The sequence below is a fragment of the Helianthus annuus genome, chromosome 16, assembly GCF_002127325.2.
Source record: "Helianthus annuus cultivar XRQ/B chromosome 16, HanXRQr2.0-SUNRISE, whole genome shotgun sequence".
NCBI lineage: Eukaryota > Viridiplantae > Streptophyta > Magnoliopsida > Asterales > Asteraceae > Helianthus > Helianthus annuus.
In genome coordinates this window covers 41,658,175-41,676,350 of record NC_035448.2, presented here as the reverse complement: position 1 = coordinate 41,676,350, position 18,176 = coordinate 41,658,175, and positions in this window count along the sequence as shown.

The window sequence follows — 18,176 nt, the reverse complement described above, 5'->3', positions numbered from 1 at the left end:
AACTAGTTTCTTAGGTTGAAGGTGACTTTTCCTTATCGTTTGTCCGTGGTGTCGTGGCATTATTTTACTGTCTATATAAAATAAAAGATTTTCACCATTCATATCTCCACGGTCTACATGGAGCATGGTTGTAAAAGTCCCGCCTAGGTTCCGAGTACTCCCCGAGTACTCGCTACAAGGTAGGCTGCCGAGGCACGAGTACTGGTCTCTCAGGCCAATTACTCCCCGAGTAATCCCCGCCTAAGCCGAGTACTTCCCGATTACTCCCGAATCCGACTAGGGAGCGCCCAGCGACTTTTGCAACCATGACATGGAGGTATGTTGGCTACCTGGTCGGGGGTTAAGGGAATGGTTTGGTAAGGGTCTTGCCCTTGTTCAGCGTTTAGAGGTCCTGCAAGGGACCTGGGTCAAATTTAGTAGGATCTCCTTCAATACCCAAAAGGTATTGGATGTCGGGGATCCAAACTCTTTGACCCCCTCATAAGTAAACTACTATTAATACTATAACCCGGCTATTTTGGACTGTATCCCTGCTGACTCAGACTACTTAGTCGAGGGTAACGTCACCTCCAAAAGAGGGCCTACCATAATTTGCATTAATAACTTAATTCATTATCTTTCAATAATCCGACCCTTTAGGATTGTATCCTTGCTGACTCAAACTACTGGGTTGAGGGTAACGTCGTCTTCAAAAGAGGGGCCTACTACAATAACTAAGATAATCTCTTAAACAAGTGCAAAAGTGCGAAAATAATCAAAGATTATACTAATACACGAGTCGGATCCAAGTGATTCATCTTGTCTATCTGTTTTTATTTTATTTTTCAGCATTTAGTTAGTTTTATTTTCTTAGTTTAAAAATCTTTTTCTAACATTTTGATTTGATTAGACGTTGAGGATAAACCGGTACTAAAAGCTCTTGTGTCCTTGGACGACCTCGGTATCTTACCAACACTATACTACGTCCACGATGGGTGCACTTGCTCATATGTGTGTTTAGTGTTAGTAAATATCGTGTTTTATAAATTTAAAACTTGGCTAAAAAGTGTAAAAAGGGTTTAAAATATATACTAAAAATATATTACGCTATACGCACATCAAGTTTTTGGCGCCGTTGCCGGGGACACAAGGATTTTAAGAAAGTTAGGAATCAACGGCCTAATCATTTTTTTTCTTTTCTTTTTTAATTTTATAGGATTTTCTTAGTTTTTCAGCTTCTGCAGAGCTCAGCACGGGCCGTGCCTACTGAACACGCCCCCGTGCTCAATCATTGGAACTGGCAATCTTGTTTTAAGTCAGACAGTAAGCTGAACACGGGGCCGTGCTCACTCAACACGCCCCCGTGCCCAAGATTCAGTTACTGAAAACAGAACCGTTAGATCCTGGAGGTTGGTAATTTCTGACACAAACATGAGTGATGGTAATTTTTTTTACTTTCGGCACTCTTATGGTACGTGGTGTCAATTATGTGAAGGCAGACATAAAGAATTAGAATGTTACTTTCTAAATTATAAGCCCCACTATATAGACCCACAGTCTCCCTATAACCTTAAGAGGGGCGAAAGTAAAAATAATCACTATCTCTCCCTCGAATGCGCCCAGCCAGATATTCTAGGAGAAATGTTCCTTGACGAGTTATTTCAACTAGAAAATCTAATTTTAAATTGGTTAAAAGAGCTTAGGAAGGATTTCAGTAATCCATCCCAAGACGACGACCATGAAGAAATGTTGGGGTCGCATTCCAACAACCTCGTTGCTCCCAAAAATACCTTCAGTTCTAGCGAAGACTTGGACGATAGTCGTCCCTGTGCCGATTGTGCCGTGAAGGACTCTCCATCGACTTCGTTCGGTGCATACATAGAGATTCCTGGGATCTTCACTCATACTATCCTAGGTAAGTTCTAAAAGAAGGTTCCAAAGAACCCTCTTGTCTTTTCCATTTCTATTCATTGCCTTCTCTTTCAATTTTTTATAACATCTCCTCCACTAAAGCTTGGAAACTCCACGATTCCAGTCTTTGGTGTGAAGTTTGTAAGGTTGATATCCAAGGGATCTTACTCAAAATAAGTTATATAACTCTGTTTTAAATTATTTGTGCTTAAAATGATGTTGTGCTTACTCAGAGACGTAGGTTTTTCTTATTCTCTAAGGAACTTTTCCAGTGATTGCCTTCTTGTGTTTATTGCCCAAATGATGTTGTATGCTATTATACATGATTTACATTGTGTTTATGCCCAAATGATGTTGTATGCTACGATACATGATTTTCATTATATTATGCTACTCTGATCACTTTCTTGGTAATTGGTGACTTCTTATTTCTGTATTCTTACTATATTCTTTGACTTGTTGTGTTGGTTTGTTGTTCGTTTTCGAGCCGAGGGTCTCTCTGGAAGCAGCCTCTCTATCCCTAGGGATAGGGGCAAGGCCTGTCTACATCCCACCCTCCCCAGACCCTATACGTAGCTCTGCTATTTGTGGGATTTACTGGGTATGGTTGTTGTTGTTGTTGTTGTGCTTAAAACTCGAATAAAAACCATAAAAATAATTTAAAACTCCAAGATTCCTTGATCTCAAAACCTGCAGACAACTGGACACGGGGCCGTGCTCAGCGAGCACGGGGCCGTGTCCGAGGTTCTGTTTCATGAAAATTGAACTCTCTTCGGTCTATTTCCCAGAAATGGCAAGCAGAACTAGCGGAGCGTCTTCATCAAGAAATAACCGACATGGGAGGAGATCATCAACGGCAGAAGACTCTCTTGTAAACTATGTTTACGCCCTAAGAGAGGCTATTGATGAAATGACGGGGGTGGAAGAAGCATTGGTCGACCGTATCAACCATCTAACGGTGGGACTGGAGGGATGTCTCCGAGAGGTAAACCTCTTGCACCAGAGGTTAAACCTCCCCGCCTCTCCTCCTTTGGTACCTATAATAACCCAAAGGGCGTGGAACGTGGTCCCCGAAGTCATCATACCCACCGAATGGTACGCCATACACCCGGAGCCTCCGCAAGGGATAGTGCAAGGAGTCCCGGTGGTTGTTCGCCCTCCTCCACAAGATGTTGAGGAGAATGAAGCCGCCTTCTTCCTCCCAAGGGAGAGAGAGGAATGGCTTTAACAACATTTAGGAAGAAAACCATCGGCCGAGAGTACTACTACATCGGGAAACTATTCCCGAAATTTTCCTAACAAATAGTAGAACTCTTTATGATAACTTTGTGTACCTCCTGACCTAATTAGTTAAGATTTTTCTTTTGTTTCTTTTTATTTTTCTTTTTAGGAACGTTATGTAAGATCTCTCTATGGTTTAAATGGAATGATGGTTTTAAAGTTTGAATGGTGTCATAATGAATAAAACACACTCATGGTGGTCAAGGATGACAAGGGAAACGAGAAACATGGCCCCATGCACAAAAACAAGGCTTTATATGGTAGAAGATGTCGATCGCCTATTGTGTGGCACGAGATCGGTCACTCGCAATTAACTGGTCCCGAGTTACTACAAGAAACGACTGACAAAATTCTCCAGATTCGAGACAACTTGGCAAAAGCCAGGGATAGACAGAAAAGTTACGCCGATAGAAGACGCAAGCCCCTTGAATTCGACGTTGGCGACTACGTACTCCTAAAGGTATCGCCTTGGAAGGGTGTAGTCAGATTCGGCAAGACAGGGAAACTAGCGCCTCGATATGTTGGACCTTTTAAGATTCTGGAAAGGATCGGAAAAGTCGCCTACAAACTCGAACTACCGGAGGAACTCAGTAACGTCCACCCGACTTTCCATGTGTAGAACCTCCGAAAATGCCTAGCTGGCCATGATCTGATTGTACCTCTCAACGATCTCCAGGTCAACGAAACGCTACACTTCGTGGAAAAGCCTGTCGAAATCATGGATCGCCAAACCAAGCAACTCAGGCGCTCACGCATCCCTATCGTGAAAGTCCGGTAGGAAGGCAAACGGGGCGCAGAGTTCACTTGGGAACTCGAAAGCGACATGAAGGCCAAGTGCCCACAGTTGTTCAAATAAAGATCTGGAGCGTCAAATGGGTAATTCACGGTGCTGTGCAGCTTCGAGCCTAATTTCGGGACGAAATTCCCTAAACAAGGGGAGGCTGCAACACCCCGTGTTTTCGAATGACAAAGTCAAAGTCCAAGTCAACTTTGACTTCTTTGACTGTAATTAGTGTATTTTATGTTTTATTTGTATTATGTGGTGTAAGTGTTGCTAATCTAATGAATCGAAGTAATCGAATGTTTAATCGACGCGAACCGATTTACGGCTGTGAATAGTAGGAAGTAACAATGCGATAAAGTTAACTAATCAGTAATCAAACCGATCTAACCATCATCAAACTCGAATCTCGAATTACGCGAAGTTTGGTTGTTGTTATACGTGTGTGTGTACCTTATGTGTTACCTGTGCGTGTTTATTTTATGTTTTGTGTGATATTCAATCGAATCAATCGAAACTCGAATCGAAACCCGAATCTCAAATCGAATGCAATCGAAATCGAATTACGACGAATGGTAATGTAAGGATAGGGTAAAATATAGATGATTGTATGTTAGATATAGTAGTTGGGACTGAAAATAAATTGAATAGGAAACTCTATCGTATTCGTATCATCTTCAGTCGAAATCGAAATATCAAAAATCGTCGCACCGAACGCTCGAACCAGGCTGAGGATCGATCAGGCTGTCAGCCGATCGAACAGCCCAGCCGATCGGACGAACTATCCGATAGAGCAGGCTGTCCGATCGGGATGCCTGGCCGATCGGCCAGCCCTTTCCTCTTTTGGAGCCTATAAATAGAGCTGTCATTGTCATTCTTTCCACTTTTGGAAGCTCTCTGACCGACCAGCTCGTGCTCCTCACCTTTTCTCAGATTTCTTCCAATTCTGGTAAGTTTTCCTCCCAAATCTTGTACTTTCTTGATCAAAACATGCTCCTACACCTTTCTATCTTTCAAATATTGATTTCTAACCGTGAAATCATCAAGATCTAAGCATTCTAGGATGATGTCATCATGGTGTTCTTCAAGAACATCATGTTTTGGCCTCAATCCACCATGAATAGCCCGGATCTGACCGATTTCCACATAAACAAGCTAAGATCTATCAAAGATCCAAACATTTTCATGATGTAAAAGATTGGAAGAAGGATTTCCAACTTTCTTTCAACTCTTTTACACTCAATGCCTTCAAACCGGTAGAAACGGAGCTTGAGCCAACTCACTAATCATTCTAATGGTTGTGTGGTTCAAGATTCGGGTTCTATCTACGAGGTTCACCGACTTCGGGTTAAACATTAAACCGCCGTTACGAACCGTTCACTGGCCGGATTTGGGTGATTCCTGTCCGAGCCGGAGAAACAAGTAAGAACGAAGGTTCCATGGCTCAGCTCGTTGTCAAACTACCTCAACATAACGTCAAATAATCAGAACAGCCAAGTGTTAGACGAACAGGCTGACCAGGTCAGGATGCTGGCCGAACGGTTAGGCTGTTCGACGAACAGCCCAACCGATCGGACATATCAGCCGATCGACCAGGCCAGCCGATCGGCTAACAAGTGGCCCCACACTTTGACAATTTCATGAAGTATAGTACTGAACGAGATGATGTTCGATCGAACAGTCGTATGTCAACATTACTCCTCGGATCATGAGATACTATGCTTCAACACTTAGTCGATTTCAATTCGTTGGACGTATAGGAATGCCACCCGATCGAGCATGATGTTCGATCGAGTATGCTGTTCGATTGAGTGACATCCTGCTGAGGACTACCACTGAAGTTCCTAACCGATCGGTTAAGCCGGCCGATCGAACAGACCGTTCGATCGATCGACCTGAAAGGTAAGAACACTTCAGTGTTCTCAAATACTACAACGAAAACTTCAAAAGTTCAAACCATCATACACAAACACATCCTACTCAAAGGAAGAAACAATCCACTCGAACAGTCAAGCCGATCGAGCCTACCGCCGATCGAACATACTGTCTGAACGAATTGTCTAGTCGAACGAACGACCCGTTCAATCGAACCTACTGTTCGATCGACCAGGCTGCTCGACCCACTTACACTTGTTTCCATTTTGCGTGTATTCATCGTTATGCTATCGGACTGTTCAGGCTAATCCTACTCCCAAGCGCTCCCTTCAATCCATCAATCAATCGCTGTGAGTATACTCGATCCCTTTTTGCTTTTCGCACTTTTGGGTGTTACATACGCTACTTATCAAAAATCACTATCGAACACACTACTCAATTATTTGAACGCTAACCAATATGCATGTATTACGTGACTAAATGAATGCTTGTTGATTGTGTTTACACGTGGAATGCTGTCTACCTGCCTTAACGACGTAGTACTATAGTTTGGACTCAGCAACCGTTCACACGGGGGTTGTTAAGGACAATTACTTGCATGGATTACGGTGGTAATCATGTATTGCGAACCGTCTCGGACGGTCAACCCGCAGTCATTGGTATCGATAGGTCCATGTCGATAATTAACATGCTTCATTTTCCTCTGTGTACGTGCTGGTTATGCGTAAACTATTCGAACTCTATATGTTATTATCAAACTTGTATGCTCACCTTTACATTATATGTATTGACTTTATTTTAACGTATGTGACAGGTGTTTAAGATGTTTGCTTGCTAGGAAAGCGAGGCTAGAATAAAGCTCTAGATGCCCCAAACAAATAGTTGTCTGTCAGGAAAGAGCAACTAGAGCATAGTTGTCTGTAGATCTTGTCAGGCTGGGTCTTTAGGAGCACTTGAACAATATTTATTTGTTTTATTTAAATCTGAGTTGTCGGAACGGAATATTTGACTAGTTGTTATCTGTAATAATTTGTTTGTTATTTGGGACACAGTATGGGACGTGTTATTTAAACTGAATAGTGATGATAATTGTTATGGAAACTTCTGGACAATCTGTTTCGCTCAGTGCCATGCCCCGATGATTCCGCCATCGGTTGGGGTGTGACAACAAATGCTTTATCATTAGTTTTTTTTTTTTTTTTAAAGATTGTCATCCATATATGTTGTCTACAATGAAATGCAAGTTTCCTTAACAATTCTGTATATCTCAGGTATATATGTGATCGACAATGCTCAGTGATTTTTTTTTCTTGTCTTATTTTTAGTCGTTTTTTGTTGACTATCCATCTTATTTATTTGGTAACTTTTGTTAAAGGTTAAATATAGTTTTGAGTTTTATGATCGAATGAGTTTAGATTCTGGACACAAGAGATGGCTGGGTCTAAGGTTGCACATAAAAGTTGTTGGCGTTTTGCCAATGTTTTTCAGAAGATTTTCCAAGTCGTCGTCTAGCTTCAACATTCTCTCATCTTTGTTTATTCACATCCTATTTGTCACTGATCTGAATATTGGTGTTGTGTTTACAAAAGAGTTGATTTCTCTTATCTCATTGTGATATGTATTTGTATTCCTGAGAGAAAAATTGCAGCTGATATAGTTAATACTGTTGGGATTGAGTCTGCAAATCAAGTGGCGGATATCTTTACCAAGGGATTATTACCTCGGATGCAGGAGGAGATGTGTAAGTCTTTGGGTCTTATTAATATGTTTTAAATATAAAACTGAGAGGGGGTGTAAAAATAATACATGTATTATAAGTCAGTTTTATATGTTTGGTTATAATTAATTAATAACAATATTAACCATTTGTTAATTTGTTCATTATGAGGTTGGGCTTGTTCAAGTCTTACTGGGCTGTCAAAGAGTTGTTAAAAGGCCGATTAAAGGATGGGCTTCTATACGAGTTGTGTTCGTGTATCAAAGAAAGAGTGGAGGCCTTTGAAGGCCATATATGAAGCTACGGGACAACAGACTTCAATAAATAGAAAATCAAATTCCGAAAAGTCGGTCAAGATACTTGTTTCCAGAATTCTCTCTAGTTCCTCTCTCTAAACATCGCTTAGGGTTTCTGTTCATTTGGTCACTGTTTGTTTTGTATCAGTGATCATGTTGTGAGGTCTTGCGATAATCGATGATTATCATGTTGATAATCATCTGTAGTTGAGAGTTGAGAGTTATTGTCCCTTGTATCTTTGATTCATTCTTTATTTCTGCTGTAATCTTCGAATCTGTAGGGTAATAAAGCTCTTTGGTTTGGGTTTTTTGTTGATTACAGTTTGATATCATTATTTTGACATAGTGGTAATGTTTTGTTGGGCTCTTAAGCCTCTGTTTCTTTTTGGCTTTTTGGTGAATGATGTATGTACTTGGCGTGGCTAACTTTCGGTTAGCCAAGTTTTAATATTATGTTTTTTGGCCGTTAAAAAAAGTAATAGCCACTCAAACATCAACCAAAGCCAATATTATTTTATTCAACCTCAATATCACTTATATTTTATTTTAATTTAATTGTTATAATTACTAATATAGAGATATCACTAATCTTTATTATTATCTTTTAATGATAATAATAACAATAACAATCATGGGTGAGGATCAATCATGATAAGTTTTCTATCATTCAAATTTCGTCAATCGCTGAAGAAATCGGCTTCGATCCATGTAAGAAATTTTTTAATTTCATTTTTACGATCTGGGTTTTTGATTTAGTCATTGCGTTTTACAATCTTGGCGGAGGTCTGGGGGCAGCGCCCCTGGTAGCAGGGTCCAAGTGGCGGCAGCCCCTGGCGGGGTCCAAGGGGCAGAGAGTTTTATGTGTTTTCTGGCCATTGCTACTCTCTGGTTCAGACAATTCACAGACAGTTCACATACAGTTTTATGTGTCCATTGCGTTTTAGAAATAAAAGAGTTTTATGTGTTTTCTGGCTATTGCGTTTTAGAAAAAAAAAAAACACATTTTTAACTGTTTTTAGTCATTGCGTTTTAGGTAAAACACATTTTTGAAGTGTTTTTAGTCATTGTGTTTTATGTAAAACACATTTTTAGGTGTTTTCAGTCCATTGCGTTTTAGTGAGAACACTTTCTTTTGTTTTTTTAGGTCATTGCGTTTTAGAAATGAGACATTTTTAAGTGTTTTCTGGCAAATGCGTTTTAGAAATAAGACATTTCTTTGTGTTTTTGGTGCATTGCGTTTTAGGTAAAACACATTTTTTTTGTGTTTTCAGTCCATTGCGTTTTAGAAAACAGACATTTTAAGTGTTTTCTGGCTATTGCGTTTTAGAAATAAGACATTTGTGTGTGTTTTTGGTGCATTGCATTTTAGGTAAAACACATTTTTATGTGTTAGTCCATTGCGTTTAGAAAGTACACTTTCTTTTGTGTTTTTATGCTATTATGTTTTAGAAAATAAGACATTTCTTTGTGTTTTCTGGCCACTGCGTTTTACAAATAAGACATTTCTTTGTGTTTTTTGTGCATTGTGTTTTACAAAAATGTCATTTTTTATGTTTTTTTTTCATTGCGTTTTACGCAACTGGGTTTTTCTATTGCGTTTTACGCAACTGGGTTTTTTCTATTGTGTTTTATGCAACTGGGTTTTCGAAAAAAAATTCGAAAATATAGCAATAGTATACTCGTTTTAAAGATAAAAAAACGTTCGGTTTTTTGTGCAATTTTTATAAAAAAATAATGTCGTATGAGAGAGTTATTAACGTTTAAAAAATGGGGGGAGAATTGGAGGAGAGAGAAACTATTGCCTTGGATTTACTAGAATGCCCATAAACAAACCCACGGGCCTCTTTTTTTTTCCTTCATATTCACTCATTTAATCTTAGCACTTGATTAAATAAATGGATGATCAAGATTACCTGCTAGGCTTTCTAACCAAATAAACTTTCTATTATATCTTAACACTAACAATTATATTAATAATAATAATAACAATAATAATAATAATCAATACATTATTAATGTTATATGTGGACCGATTGATATTGTATTACACACATGTATAACCATGAATTGTATGGTCAATTTCACATTTTGGACAATATTATCATTTTAAGAAAACATTAGACAATATTATTATTTTCAGATAACATGTAATTTATTTTTTAAGACAAACGATATAATATTAGAGAAGATCAATATCAACCTAAACCAGTTATTCTACTTGATTTTATTTTGATGTTTAAGCAATTTAAATATGCAAAAGAAAAGTTATTCCTCAACCCACATTTGTTTACTTGCATGCATGGTTGTTTACTTGCATGCATGGTAACGATAACTAAGATATATTAATCCACGTGTCGGGTTTTATTGATTTTTTTATTTCTAGCGGTTGTTTTGTATATAACTTTGTTAGTTCTGAATAGTTAGTAATTGGTGTGTTGTATCCATACTAATTAGATCCAGATTTGAATCCCACAAAACATTTATCTCATCTATTACTTTCACACTTTTTTTTCTCCTTGTACCCTTTTGCTATTTCTCTTTTTATTTTGACTTTATCTGGATTCATTTAGGGGCTGTTTCGCAACTTTTCAATGGTTAAATGCTGAACCAGTAAGAGGTCTGAACCATTAAGAGCCAGTATAATGTTTAACCGTTCAGAGACAAATGTCTGACCAATTTAGATTAGAGGTTTTAACCATTCAGACTCAGTATAATGGTTAACCATTCAGAGTAAAATGTCTGAATCATTCAGATATCTGTTCGTAAAACAAATAGTCTAAACCATTAAGAGCCTCAGGTAAACAAACAACCCCGTAGTATTTTTTTACTTTCATCTATTTTGATTTTTTCCCTTTGTTTTTTTTTTAATTCTAACGAAGTATAGTAACCTTCCCCATACATATAAAACTTGGAAGCCTTGGAGTACATGTGAACTTTGGCTCCCAATATAAAAATCTTCTTATACGAAATTCTTTTTTAAAGACTCGTTACTAGGGGTGCAAATGAGCCGAGCCGAGCCCAAGCTCGACCAGGCTCGAGCTCGAGCTCGTTTAACATATGAAAGCTCGAGCTCGAGCTCAGCTCGATTCGAGCTTTATTTCTGAAACTCGAGCTCGGCTCGAAGTTAATTTTTCAAGCTCGAGCTCGGCTCGGGCTCCACTCGTTTAGTATTTATCAATTAATTTATATTAATTATCATTATTATTATACATAAAATTTAACTATTTATTTATATTTATATAAATGGTAATTATTATTATATAAATATATGTTTAATATATTAATAAAAAAATATATAAACAGAAATCTCGATTAGGCTCGCGAGCCAGCTGGAGCTTGATAAGCGAAGCTCGGGCTCGGGCTCGTTTAGTAAACGAGCTTGTTTTTAGGCTCGGGCTCGAGCTCGAGCTCGTTTAAGCTCGGCTCGTTCGAGCTTTTTTTCGAGCCGAGCTCGAGTAGCTCGCGAGTAGCTCGGCTCGTTTACACCCCTACTTGTTACCCTCTTGTGCCTTCTTGTCATTATTTTTCCATCGTTCTTTCCTATTAAATAATTAATTAAATTATAATACTTTCACTTCTCTCCTATTAAATAACAATATTTTTTCTCTTATTAATTAACAATATTAAATCATAATTTCTCCGTTTCTCTCTTATTTATTTAATATTTATATTTTCAACTATTTCTTTTATTTTTTCCGTTTATCACTAACTATTAAATTTAATATTTTATTGAAACAACCACGTGTAACAAATGTGTTTCAATCTAATAATAAATAAACAAAACAAAATAAATGTTATAATAAGTAAACAGTACACCAAAATTCAATTTTAAAGACATGTTTTGACGATGTCTTAACCGATTAAACTGTATTTTATTCAATCTGTGTAATACACGGTTTTATTCAACCCAATGCACGAGTTTATTTAAAGATATAAAACTTTTTTAACTTAATGAGTAAAATGTCATTTTTGTTCCTGTGGTTTGGCCACTTTTGCGACTTTTGTCCCTGAGGTGCCATATTCATCCAAAATGTTTGAAATATTGCCTTTTTCGGGGGACAAAAATCGCAATAAATTGCAAACCTCAATGATGAAAATTGCAAGAAAAAAACCATAGGTGAATAATTGTAATGCATAAAAAACTCGTTTTGGATGAAACATGCAAATATGTCCAAACCTTAGGGATGGTTTTGGTAATTTACACTTAATATATATAATTACATTTTATTCAAACTCGTGTAACATACGGAATTCTAACCTAGTGTAATAATAAAATAAATAAAGAAGAAAGGTAACTGAAGACGAAGAGAAATATACTTTAAAAACAAAATAATATAAATCAAAGATTTAAAAAATATAGCGATGACTATGAGATCTCTTCAGACCTAGCCCGACTTTAGCGAGGGTGATTCTAACGCTTCATCACCATTCAAGGATGCAACACACCACTTCAATGTGATCGTTAGCAGACGTTAGACTACGTGGTATGGAATGGATCCCCTAGGGGCTCTATTGCATCACATCAGTGTCACGTATGCGCCATGTCAACTAGGGGCTCCATTGCCTCCTTCCATTAAAGTCCACGATATGAAATGAAGCTCCTTCAATAATTACTCAATCATCTTTTAAATTTTTTTATACTATTTAATTAACTAAAAATAATATTTAATAAACCAAATAATATAAATAAAAGAGTAAACTTCCGTTTTGTTCCTTGTGGTTAGGTCATTTTAACGGTTTTGCTGCAATAGTTTAAAAATAGCCATTTTCCTCCCTGATCTTTCGAGTTTGTCGCCAGTTTGCTCCCTAATACTTCGAGTTGTCTCCAGTTTTCTCCCTGGTGGAGTTAGAGGCTGGGAGCAAAATGAAGATAAGTTAGAAAAATCAGGGAGGAAAATGGCTATTTTTAAACTATTGGAGCAAAATCGTTAAAATGACCGAACCACTGTAACACCCCAAAATATGCAACTTATTTATGCTACCTTAAATGTCTAATTTTGTAAAATTAACTAAGTTAAAATGATGTGATGTTAGTTTAGAAAGAATGGAAGTTAGTATGTTAATATAAAACACTTAGAATTAGAAGGGCTGATCTTGTAAATAATGAATGGAAATTATTAATTAAGAAATCTATATATATAATAAAGCAAACCATTGGGGGACACATGTCACCCAATGGTGCAAGCCAACTCAGCAAGCCATGTCAGCATCTATGTGGCACACCTCATAATTGAGGATTGAACCAAGTCTTCTCATTTAAGCTTAACTCCCTCTCTCCTCTCAAAACCCTATTTCGTTCTCTCTTTCTTCTCTTCTCTGAACGAAGACGGCGAACAGAGGAGCCAATAATTTTGATCAAGAATCAACGGATTTGAAGACAAATCATATACGGTAATCTCTAATTCGAGTATTTATGATCGATTATAGTGTTTAATTAGATCTAATCTTGCTGTAAATCAAATCCTCTAGATCAAATCGGCGTTTTAGTGAAGAGGTATAATCAATCTTCATTAGATAATAGTCTACATCGACGGTATTGATTCTTGATTCCGATATCCCCATCTTTTACATACGATTTCGGTTTATTTTATTGGATGTTTCAGATTCAATGGTTTTGAAGGATTCTTTGTTTGTTAGATTATCATACGCGATTGATGTTATTGTGGTGTACAGTTTCTTTTTTAGGATCTGTTATAGCCGATTTTGATTTTGGACGGATATATGTTTTGTGTATTAGTGTTTTAATTTTTTTGTTCATATATTGTAATTTGTTGATTTTTATTAGCAGTTTTGACTTTATTGTGTGTGTATATTTGATTTTTTTACATGAATTCAATTTGTAATAACCTAACCCTATTTTTTAGGGTTTGAAATTTGATTTGTTGTTGTTTTGTTATATGTTTTTGATTTTTACATGAATTCAATATGTAATAGCAGTTTTTTATTTTGTTACAGGTTTTGATTATGTAGTTAGGGTTCATATGATTTAGGGTTCGATTTCGTATGTGATTTAACCCCTGTATGATTTTAGTCAAATGTGTATCTATTTGTATCTTCACCCGTGATTCCATTCGTTACTTGCTAGATTGTTTATTTAGATTTCCAATCCATTGTTATAACCTCAAGTATTTGAACAATTGTGCTTATTTGGAAAGTTAGGTTTCTAGAAACCGTATTTGTTGTTAATTTTTTAATCTGTATGATTTCATTGTATGGCTGTATAGATGATGATGATGATGATTCTAGAAAGCAATAAAGAATCTTTAGTGTATCGCTTTTATATATTCTGTTCTATAGCCGATTTGGTGAAGAGGTGGTAGTTTTTAGGGTTTTGGAATAATCATAGTGGAATAATTTGTGTTGGGGCTGATTTATGTTGTATTGAGTGTATTTGTTAATGATACACGTTAGTGGGTTGTTTACTATGTTTATACATATTTTTTTATCATTTCGATTTCATTACAGATCTTTCAGTATCATACAGTTTGATATATGGTTTTAATATATCGTTGTTCATTAGATAATAGTCTACATCGACGGTATTGATTCTTGAAACAGATATCTCTATCTTTTACATACGATTTCGTTTTATTTTATTGGATGTTTCAGATTCAATGGTTTTGAAAGATTCTTTGTTTGTTAGATTATCATACGCGATTGATGTTATTGTGTTGTACATTTTCTTATTTAGGGTCTGTTATAGCCGATTTTGATTTTGGACGTATATATGTTTTGTGTATTAGTGTTTTAATTTTTTTGTTCATGTATTGTAATTTGTTGATTTTTATTAGCAGTTTTGACTTTGTTGTGTGTGTATATTTGATTTTGTACATGAATTCAATTTGTAATAACTTATCCCTATTTTTTAGGGTTTAAAATTTGATTTGTTGTTGTTTTGTTATATGTTTTTGATTTTTACATGAATTCAATATGTAATAGCAGTTTTTTATTTTGTTACAGGTTTTGATTATGTAGTTAGGGTTCATATGATTTAGGGTTTGATTTCGTATGTGATTTAACCCCTGTTTGATTTTAGTCAAATGTGTATCTATTTGGAAAGTTAGGGTTCTAGAAACCTTATTTGTTGTTAATTTTGTAATCTGTGTGATTTCATTGTATGGCTTTATAGATGATGATGATGATTGATTGATGATGATTCTAGAAAGCAATAAAGAATCTTTAGTGTATCGCTTTTATATATTCTGTTCTATAGCCGATTTGTTTGTATGTTGATGTAATTATTTACACATGAAGTTTACCTAATTTATTTTGATATTGTTTTATATTTTCTTTGATGTAAAAGTTGATGGTTGTTTGTTATCTATATTTGTTACATGTACCTGTTTTGATATACAATTTGGGGTTGTGAAAGACAACAACTTTGGAAGCGAGATGGTGTACGGATTCGCTGCGCGTGTGTGGAAGTGTGACAGAAAATCGTTGGTGAGTGTTGAAATTATAACCATTTAAAGAAAAAAATTAAGATGTTTTAATATAACAGTTTGTGATTACTGTTATTATAATTGCATTTAACGACACTTATATTTTCCGTTGCAGAAACTTCCTGCTGACTATGGTGACTGGATTACGAAGTTTGGTTATCTAGAGAAAAATGCAATCATCAGGACCCTTGATGGGAGGACCTTTGAAGTCAAAGTGTTCAAGCTTGCAGGCGACTATTTTTTTTACAATGGCTGGTTTGATGTTGTCTCGTCTTTGAAATTACCGGACGATTCGTGGGTTGTTTGTCAGTATGAAGAAGCTTTATCTTTGTTCATTTCTCTAGCACCATCTAACTACTTCTACTACAAACCTAAAAATGATCTTAAAGACCGAGAAGACTGCATGGTAATTGAAGTATTACGTTTTTAAATTTTTTGTTTGCGTTAATTCGTTTTTTTCGATTTCGGCTATAGCATTGATCCTGATACTGTTTTATTCTTTGAGAAGATCGTGAACAGGTTGTTTGTTCATCACTCTATGCTGAATATCTGTCCTTCTGATCCGGTTTTGATTCGTTCTGCTGGAAACCATAAATGGGGTGTGAAGATGGAAATTTTAGACCATAACATTTATATCACCACAGGTTGGAGTCGGATCAAGGAAGAGATGTTGATAACTGATGATCATCTGTTGGTATTTGAAATGATTGATCGTAAGACGTTTGAATTGAGTGTTTTTTGTTGTAAGCCTGCCCTTCTAACTTACCCGCCTGAACTTTCTGTTATAAAAAAAGAACCAACTGATGGCGTAATTGAAGTGTCTGATGATGAGGTACCTGATGCGGTTGCTGGACCTGTATTTGAACAGAGTGTTGATGACGAAGTACCTGTTACTTTTGTTGTTGACAATCATTACGTAAGTTTGTATTATTTACTTCTTCATACCATTACTGTATGTTAAGTGAATCCAGTTTAAATCATTAGTTGTAGGAAAAACAGTTTTAATGGTATTTATTATTAACATTTATTATATTCTCATATGTAGCGTCTGAAGAAGAAGTGGGCTCAAACTCATGGTTTAGATCGAAAGATGGATTTAATCATTAAGGACAGTGCTGGTCGAACATGGGTAGTAGCTATTGGTAAGGAGTTTTCGCAAGGCTGTCCGCGATTTAATGTGACTGGTATGAGGGAGTTTGTTAGAGACAAACGGTTGGTATACGGTTCTTCGTTTCAGATGGTATTTGTTAAAAGTAAAGGTATGTTGCTTTATAATTGACTTGGTGAAGGTTCATGGTATGTTTTGGTACTATTTTCAAGGTGTGGTCGTTAGTATACATTTAATGGTAGGTTTTTGGTGTGGTTGTTACGTTAAACATATGTGATGGTAGAAGTTGCTGACAGTTTTTTTGGGCCGTTTATGTGTGGCCGAAGAACTTAGTTGTTGAACATATTTGACTATAGATTGGTAGACGTTAATGTTATTTGTTTTGCTACATGTTTGTGGTTAATATTCAGTGATTCAAAATTCTATGTATGTTATTTTAGGAAACAAGTAAAGTATTTATTATATTAAACATCATTTAAGTACATCGTTTGATTAGTGCCAACTCTATTATTTTATTAAATATTATTATAATAAACCGTCAGTTTTTTAAAGATTTACGTAAAATAAAAATTTAGTATTATTTTGTTTCCTTTTTTAAATTGTATAACTGACTATATTAATTTTTTAATAAAACCGTTTCATTTTAATCAATTCAGAGTTTTCCTAAGCTTCATTGAATATCTACAATTGGAAATTTTATTTTAAATATGCTGCTATTTTATACATAAAAAAGGTATGGTTAGTGAAATAAAAATTGATAAAGGAAATAAAATAAGGTTTGTACATTGAAATAATTGAAATATTTTTTGCCATACAGTTTAATTATTTATTTATATCAAATTGTTTTTTTTTATTTTAATGAACATTATTAAGGTTGTTTTATATAAATTTGTAAACTAAAAACAAATTTTCAAAGTTATATATGTAAATTTCTTAAAATCGTTTCTGACATATAATATTTTGTATTTAATCAATTAAGTTTAGTAAAAAAAATCCTAAATTAACTACAAATATATTACCAAAAAAACTAAACAACCGTATGCTAAATCATATGGAATTTTTTACTTTTCTTTGGTTGGTCAAAAACCTGAATTTTCAACTGTTTTACAGTTTGAGTTTACCTTTTTAATATTAAATTTGATGTATAAGATTTGGTAATTTTTTATGGTGGTATTTCATTTTGTATTGTTTTTCATGCATTCCTTTTAGGTATACGAAAAAGTTGTTGCCTAATGTTTTTGACATTTTTTTTAGAAATGTCAATCCATTTCTAAAAATACTAATTTCTTAACTTAGATAACATATTTTTATAATTCTCAACTGATATTTCAACTTGAAAAAAAATTATTAAACGAAATTTGCATATATATTCATTTAATTCATTCAATTTATTCACTTATAAATTTTTTTTTTGACTTCAATCATCTATAGTTGGTTTTGAATATTTTGAATGACTGATATGTTGAATTAGGGTTGAATGTGTCTATTTAGTGCCTTTTTGCCTTGATTCGTTTTATATAATTTTATTACATTTTTTTAGTAATTTGCTTAATTTTAAAAATTATACATCTAATTCTTGTATTTTGATTATATGTGGTGTTTTCAGAATCTATACTATCTATTAAAGGAGATTACAGGATGACCTCTATTTGCCTACGTGTCATGTTTTTAGTTATTAATGAAGAGAGGAAGACACAAAGGATGTGTCAAAGACAGTTTAGATGATACATGTTCAAGGTAATAAGGAGAAACCCTTTGTTGAAGAAGCAACCAGTGAGAGTGTTTT